Here is an 8,582-nt window from a genome sequence, read left to right on the forward strand (position 1 = left end):
CTTTTTCTTCTAATATATCTATCTGATCCACAGCTGGTTGACTTCGCAGATGTGAAACATGAGCTGTGGAGGGCCCATGTCTGCACTATTCAGTGCTGTAACCCCAGCACCTACAACGGTACCTAGCACGGAGCAGATGCTCTGAATGAACAAGTAAGGCAACCAAACCTCCTGAAGCTGAACCCAGCAACACGAGCTACTGAAAGACGACTATACCAGACTCAGACTTTCTAATAAGCAATATTAGTCCCCCAGTACCATGTTGCCTCCCCTCTTGGTAAAAGCAGAAAAACTGCTACATTATCTAGTATCATAGAGAAGTCACTAAACAAAATTAGGTACAAAAGGACCCAAAAGGGAACAAACACATGCTGTTTGTGTCTGTTTTGAGAAAGGCTAGAAAAGCAAAGTCATGTGAAAGGACCACTAAGAAAACAGAAAATAACAACTGATTCTAGGCTGGAAAAGGAAAATAGGAACAGAGACCTGGGGCACGGGAGTCTATTCTCTCTCCAGAGCTTTCTTTAGCAGATGAAGAAAGGAAAAATGTACACAGTTTCCTGAAGAGTTAGAAAGAAAACCAACCTTTAAGAGAAAAAAGTGCAACTGCTTGGGAGATTCTGAATGTTGGTAGTGGGGAAAGACCAGGGAGATTTGGGACAAGGAAGTTGAAGGAGAAAAGATATTCTAAACCAGGATAGCAAACCCTCAGTGGAGGGTCCAGGAGTCTGCGAAGCCTCCCGCTGAAGTTCAGCCAAGTGGACTGTAAGAGGTAACTCAGAACCTCTCCGGAGCAAAAGCAACACACTCAGGCTGTGTCAGACCCACCACTGATGACAACTACAGGTGAGCCCCAGTGATGGTAATTCCTAGGACCACGGCTGTAATGTCCTTTTCCAATAACCAGCAATTACCAAAAGGGTAGGAATCCCAGAGCAGCTTCCCTTGGGGCATAAAGCCGAACCTTTAGAGAAGCTGAGACTGAGTCTACTGTTTGGGCACCAATGCTCCATGCTGGGCAAAGCTACTTTGGTAGGAAAACACTGGGGAGGGCGTGCAAGGCCAAGCCAACACATGAGGACATCGGAATAAGAACCTGAGGCTGTGAGATGGAGATCAGGTGGCACCCTAGTTCAGACAAGGCCAATTTGCCAGAAGACTCAGTAGATCGCAGGCGCCTGAAAAGCTTCGCTGAGAAACTCCTAACAGCCCAAAAAGGTGGGGACGGAGATGGAAGAGACCTGATGGAGAAAATAGTATAGATACTAAAGTTGGAAGAATGATTAATAAATATACCAGTGGGTCTCAAAAGTGTCCCTTTCAGAGCAGAAGCAACAGCACCTGGGAAATTTATCAAACTAAATTCTCAGACTAGGGACACTAGATCTACCAAAATAAACAACAAAAACAAAAGAGAACCTCTGTGGCTGGAGCCTTGCAATCTGTGTTAAGAAGCTCTCCAGAGAATTCTGCTCATCCATCCTGATGCACCCTCAAATTTGAGCTGTGGTGCATTTTGTTCATGCGTGGATTTCCCTAATAAAGGGATTTTTAAAACCATCCCTGTGGGTATTTCTGTTGTTGAGTTGTTTATTTCTTACGTCATCTGTCTTCAGTCGCCATTTAACCACTGTTTTGATCTTTTCCTGGAGCCAGAACAAAAGGAAAGGAAGCAGAAGCGACCACTCCACTCTCCCTCTCTCTGCAGTTTACAAGTGTAAACTTCCTGTTAGTCACCCCGCTAGCACACACCACTCACACCTGAAGACCTCAGCTGCCAAGTGACCCCGCTTGTCACAGCTGCCCAGCGTTTTCGGACCTCTGCTGGGTGAGCTCTCACAGATCCTTCCGGCCCAGGCACGCCCGGATCACCCCTTGCCAAGCTTCTGGTCTAGGTGGCTGGATCTTGCATTGGTCTCCGGGGCTTTCAGGAAACGACTCCTCATCCCGACTAACTTTCAAAATTGCACTAAATGAAAATAGGACCTTTTCCTTCTTCGTTGGGTTCACAAGCTCTTGAGAAGGAAGCCTTGGAAGGGAGGAAGTTGAGCCAGAGGTCGAGTCCCAGGGCGGTCCCCTCTGGGCACGCTAGCTCCTCCCCCACCCCGGTCAGGTCTGGGGTACCTGCGCAGCGTTCTGGAAGACGCCGAGGCTGCGCGAGGGGAAGGGGTAGGAAGCCGGGCCGCCGCCCCCTCCCCCACAGCGAGTGCCCCTCTCCTCAGCCGCCTCCCCCCCCCACCATGTGCTGTAAAACAATCCCTTTGTTTCCTCTTTAATACATTAGCCTCAGGGGCCATTATAGGAAAGAAAGGTAGCTGGGCTCTTTTATCTGCAAGAATCCATTAAGCGTGGCCTCCGTGCAGCAGGCCGCTCGTTTATGGGCAGCACATCGATGGGGTCCTTGGGGACCCCTCCTAAGTGAGGACTCAGTCGCACCTGTACCCCATCTCCCTTCGGCAACTACAATCTATGGGCTGGGGTGGGGTGGAGGTGGAAGGTAGGAGGCCTCTAAAGCAGTTAGGAAGCAGTGGGGCCAGTGAAGCTCCGCTGCAGGCGGGGGCTGCGGGGGTCTCCCCAAGGTCCCCCAGCTTCACGTCTTCCTGCCCTAGCCGCCACGTCTTCCTGCACACCCAAGAAAGGGCGGGGGTGGGGGTCGACGGCGAAAGGGGAAATGCCCCTCCCTCCGGTTTCCCGCGTTCCACACGCAGGTCTGCAGAAGCTCCCCGGCCGTCTGGGTGCCTCTGCCAGGCCGCGGTGCGCCAGCGGGGGACGCACGGCGACGCCTCATCCGCGGAGGGCGCGCACGTGTGGCCGTCGGCCTCGTGGCGCTCGGGGACGCAGCGGTGCGGCAGCCTGCGAGTGGACGACAGGCCGCGGACCAGCTCGCCAGCGCAGGCTTCCGGCGGCAGCTTTACCCCGGGGACCAAGATGGCCTTTGACTTCTCTTAGGAAGCTGTGGTGCAAACTGCCTGCTGGAAAGCATTGAGGACGAAAGGCTTCTGTGTCTCGTCATTGAGTACTCCTCCCCCCATCAGTTATTTATCCTTCCCCATGAACTGTCGCCCCAAATGTCCACTCCGCCTTAGCCAGTCGCCCAGTCAAGATGACAAAGGCAGGCGGCCAGCAGGCCGAGGCACGGGCACCAGGGACAGCGGCGTGGAGCCCTGGACCGAAGCAAGGGGAGGGGAAAGGCGGCTGGAGCCCGGGAAGATCCAGTGCCACACTTTTCTGAGGCTTAGGAGGAGGGACGTTCCCTTTTCCAGCGGCCTACAGTTCTGTTTTGAGGAGTAAAGGTGACAGGGACAGCGACACAACAGAACTCTCTTTCAATTCTCTGTTGCGTCTGAGCCAAAGACAGAATCCCAGGTTCGCGTGTCTCCTGCCTGAAATCTCTGTGGAATGACCTTCTTTGGATCCTCTCCTGCTCTTTGGCCATGAATATAAATATTTTCTCCACTTACCATATGTTACCGACGCACTTCCGCAGACCCCACCGCCGCTGCCCTGCTGGGCCCTCTTCTCAGCCAGAAGGGGAGGGAGGAGGGAGCAGTGTTGTTTAAGGGACAATGTCACTTTCCTCTTCATCAAGATGCTTTGTCAATTGCTAGGGAAATAATTGACCTCAAGCTACTTCAGTCACAACCAATAGAAAAATGGAACAGTGATGTGTCCAGCTGTTAAGGGAAAGCAGGCAAGCAAGCTGGGGAACAAAGGTGGCCGGGAATGGAGCAGGCATGAAAAATATGTAAAGCTTCGTGTGGGAATTCTTGGGAAACAGAAGAATTGCACTTAAAAATAAAACAAACAAACAAAAACTGGAATTCTACTCATTTGCTCTATCTCCAAGATTGCAGTCCTAAGAATACGCAGCATTGCAATAGTTTAAAGACTGCCCCAGCTCAGGATCCCTCTAATTCAGCTGTCATCTTTTCAGATCTCTGACCTTTCCCTAAACTTGCACAATAGTACTTTCTTCCAACATCCTCCACTCCACTGAAAGCCACAATGAGCCAGTTGGTGTCTGACTCAGGGCCCAGGAAATGATTTGAGAGTTCGCTGAGTATTATGGGGGAGGGGGAGGTTGTTTGTAAGTAGTGGAGAAAGTTGGGCACAGGAGGAGTGTGAGAGGTCACCAGAGACAGAGCCAGGAAGAAATCCAGCAATTGTGTTTTTTTGGTTCCCTTGGAGAGATGACAGTTAAAGAGTGATTTGTTAAAACAAATCTCATATTTCAGACCACAAGATGTCCCATTTACAAAGCTGATCCTGTTCCAGGTTGGACTAATCAGGCAAGAATCAATATGGAAATCTGATGCCATCAGGGTGGTAACAAGCAAACACAACATCAACCAGCAGCTCAACTAGGCCTCAGATATAAATGTTAACCTGAACTGTGGAGCAAGCAAGGAAAAAAGACTGGGGGAGGGGACTCTGGTACTACAGAAGCAGGCCCGAGAGCATCAGTGTCTTGTCTTTTCCTCTTTTTTTTTTTTTTTTTTGTCTTTTTATTGGTACCGGGGATCAAACTCACAACTGCCTGCTTGCAAGGCAGGCACTTATGCCGCTGAGTTAAATCCTCAGCCCCTGTGTGTTGTCTTTTCTAGCGTGTAATTAAGCCAGTGTCATAGATGTGTGAGTGTTGACAATAGTCCATGTGAAAGAACCAAAACCTTTGATTTTCTTCAGGATTTCATTGAAATACAGAGTGAAGTGTAATATCAGTGTGGCACAAATTCATGTCACCTAGATCCGCAAATGTATTTAACAGTCTGCATCTTCTCCGTTGGATTGTAAGGAGTGTTGGGAGCATGTGTGAATCACCCCCAAAATAAGAACTATGCACAGAAAGTAGTGGCACAGCTAAGGCTACTAACTGATTTCAGATGTTCGGTGATATTTGGTATCACTGGAGAAATTACCCTATTAGCGTGATACATTTTTCTTTAACAGAATTTTTAAATCTTCAAAATTTGTGTCAAGTTTAACACAATCCTAGATAAATGAGCTGCTAGGTGCTATTAGACCAATGTTTGCTTCCCTCTGAGATTCATATGTCAAAATCCTAAACCTTAATGTAATGGTATGAGGAAAGATCCTTTGGGTGGTTATTATGTCATGAGCCATTTGTGAAAGGAATTAGTATCTATAAAGAAACCTGAAAGAGACACCTCATCCCTCCACCATGCAATAGATCAGGGAGAAGGCTCCACCTATAAACCAAGGAGCAGGGCTTCCTGTGACAACAAATCTGTCTTCCTAGGACGTCTTGGCCTCCGGGACAGTGATCAGTAAACCTTCACTGTTGGTGAGCCCCCAGTCTAGGACATTCTATTATAGTGTCCTGAATGAACTAAGACAATGAGCACATTTCCAAATTTCTCCAGTCTCTTAGAAGCACTCTCCTAGATCTTCTCCAAGACCCAGTCAAATCATGACACAATTGGTAGCTACAATTTACTTTTCTCAGAATGATCAACTCCAAGCAGCTGAGTGGTAATAATTTGAAGAAAGAAATTTCTATTGAAGCGATTATCTAGTTTTCATCACTGTTTGGAGCTATTTAACTCGATTTCTCTGGAAGCTAGAAAAGACCTAGTTATGAACTATTTTCATTCTAGCCAGATCTAAAACCTTCTTCTAGAATTCAAGAACTGTTTAGGTATCAAATATTCTAATCAAGCTCTCTTCCTTCATCACCAAAGATAAAGCCACTGAGCTGACTGCCTGGTGATGGTAATGGATTTACACTCCATGTTCTCTCGCAAACCCTGATACTTACAAGGTGGAAACAAAGATTGGGGTAAAATCTGGCTGTGGTAGTGAGAATGATTGGTTCCTGTGACAGTGAAACCTATGACTTAGCCTCCTGAGTCATACATTGAAGTTAACATATCTACGTGTTGATGGCCGCCATAGGTCTTGCCTGGAAAATATTTGTAGTTTGATAGACCCTAATATGGTTCCCTCTGAATGAACACTACCCCATCCCCCAAAATGTTCTGGACAATAGAGGAAATTAGAACAGGATGTCAGCCAATATTTTATATCTATGAAAATTAAGTGTTTTTAAAGTATATATTTTTCATTCTGCAAATTAGTTTTCCATGTCTTACAATACAACATCTATAGCAGTATTTGGTGTAAACACCAAAAAAAAAAAAAAATCAAGTAGTTTATTATCTTTAACTAGACAGCAGAATAACTAGACAGCAGAGGTCATTGTCTTTTCTTCATCTCAGCTTTCTAACACCTTACTGAATGACTGAAACTACTTTTTAATGAAATAAACATATGATCATTCCATAAACATTTGTTAATATTCATGCAATAGAGTCACTATCAAAAAAGTGACTTAATAAGTATATTTCCTGTTTCCTAAGAAAACGGTAATTTGAGCAAGCAAAAGGGAGAAGTAACAGGAGAAAAGGAACAGTCACCAAGCGCTTACCACCATCTGTCAGGCATTTCACAGAATTATCCCATTTAATTCTCTTCCTTGGCAAAGACTTGACACTCATTTTTAAGGAATAGGAAACCAAAGCTCAGAGACAATGCTATATGAAAATTTCCCAAAATTTTACCAGTTAGAGGACATTCATACTGCCTTGTATATCCAGATTCTTAAGTCCTGCTACTTGAAACATATAGTTCACTGCAATCCACATTTGTTGGATTAGACAAGTAAATAATTCTGTTCAACTAAAAGTTTTGTGGTCTACATTATTACTGGTAGACCACATTCCTTACACAGAAACATACACATACACATACACATACACTACTGTCACTTCTTTAACCAAAAAATGATCATTTGATCCAAAGCCGCCATGCTATTCATTTCTCACTGACCAATCAGATCCTCTATGCAAGACTTTGAATAAAGTGATGTATGAACGGTGGTAAAGCCCATAGCTTTTCAACTCTGACATGCATCGGTCTGTTGGAGGTAAACATGAAAGAGTTTTACAGATAGCAAAATTATTATTATTATTATTATTATTATTAGGTAGAGGATAGAGAATCCATAAAGAAGCCGAAATGAGTGCTCTACGGGGGGAGGGGGACAGAAATGATACAAGTGCCCACTTTGCTCTGTGCTCCCTGTGAAGTCCTCTGTATACAAATCATACCACATTTGAAAGGAGCTGGTTACTTTTTTTTCTTTACAATCAAACATCTCAGGCTCCAGAAGAAATGAACATAATTTATGGACATCATTTTGTCAAATCTGTGTCTGAGTTTGCCAGTGAAGACCATGTTCCCAAACTCGTGTTTACTTGTATGTCACTCAGGAACTTTTAACTCAATATGCACAAAAGCAAATCTGCCCCCTCCCTTCATGTCTTCTAATGTTTCTAGATTCTGAATGTCAGTGAGCTCCTCCTAGGTGTTTAAATCAGAGAATGAGTGCTGTCTTCTCTGGAGCACCTCTTTGTCTAACCTGTTACAAGTCCTCTCAATACTACCCCAATCCATCCACTTCTCTGTCTTTTCCCACCCTGCTGTAGCCCATTTACCATTTCCTCTCATCTGGTAAGTACCACAGCCTGCTATCTGTTGTCCCTGCCTCAGTCTTGCTTCTGTCCAATGGCTCACCAATACTAAGTCTAATTAGTACACATGTACAGAGAGAGAGAGAGAGAGAACAGGATAAAGATAGAGACAGAGACACAGAGACAGAGAGAGCTTTTTCAAATCCTCTAGTGCCTTGCCTTTGCCTTTTAGGGTAAAAGCAGAACTCATGCATGGTCTATAGGTCCCCGCTCATTGTACCTTCTCCAGTCCTGCCTCTCAGCATCCTGCCCACACTCCACCCAGGCCAAATCTCTTTCAGTTCCTCAAAAATGTTGTGTTTCTGTGCTAGAAGGACTTCTGTGTACCCTGTACCTCAGGTAGGACTTCTGTGTACCCTGTACCTCAGCGTATGCCTCTTTTTCTACCTGGAAGATTCCTACTGCTTTCCCACAACTCTGCTTCAATTTTTTCTTTTTAATCAATACCGGGGATTGAACTCACGACCATTTGATTGCAAGGCAGGTTGCTTATGCGGCTGAGCTAAATCCCCAGCTCAGTTTCAGATTTTGTCCTCCACAAGGACTTGTCTGATTCTTCAAGACTAAGGTTAAGTACCTGTAACACATGGTCTTGTGACCAAATCCCCTGCATACCTTCCCTGCACTTTGGCTTGTCTTTATGCACAGTTGCTATGTATTGCTCAGTTATAGCCTCAACACTGAGCCACAATTGGTGAGTAGGCAGCACTGGAAGAATAAATATATCTACAAGAATTACTCTTGTGTTTCTAAAAACACAGAGAAATTCCAGTGAACCGGTTCTGTTCAGTTTCATTGCAGTTTACAACCCCAAAATGTCTGGAACAAGTCTGAAAGAAAAGATGTGAGATGAGATCAGGAAACAACATTGACAATAACCCCAAACAGTAGCTTATACTCGTATTAATACTGATTCTTATATTTAAGGCTAGTCCTTGCCCAAAACCTTGTGGGCCTTCCTGAAAATCATTCTGGCAGGTCTTGTCACAAGTTTGTCCTCTGAACATGAACCTATGGTGGTTCTGAATC

Source organism: Cavia porcellus, unplaced genomic scaffold (assembly GCF_034190915.1).
Source record: "Cavia porcellus strain 051 isolate PalLab524CR breed Dunkin Hartley unplaced genomic scaffold, mCavPor4.1 scaffold_11, whole genome shotgun sequence".
Taxonomy (NCBI): Eukaryota; Metazoa; Chordata; class Mammalia; order Rodentia; family Caviidae; genus Cavia; species Cavia porcellus.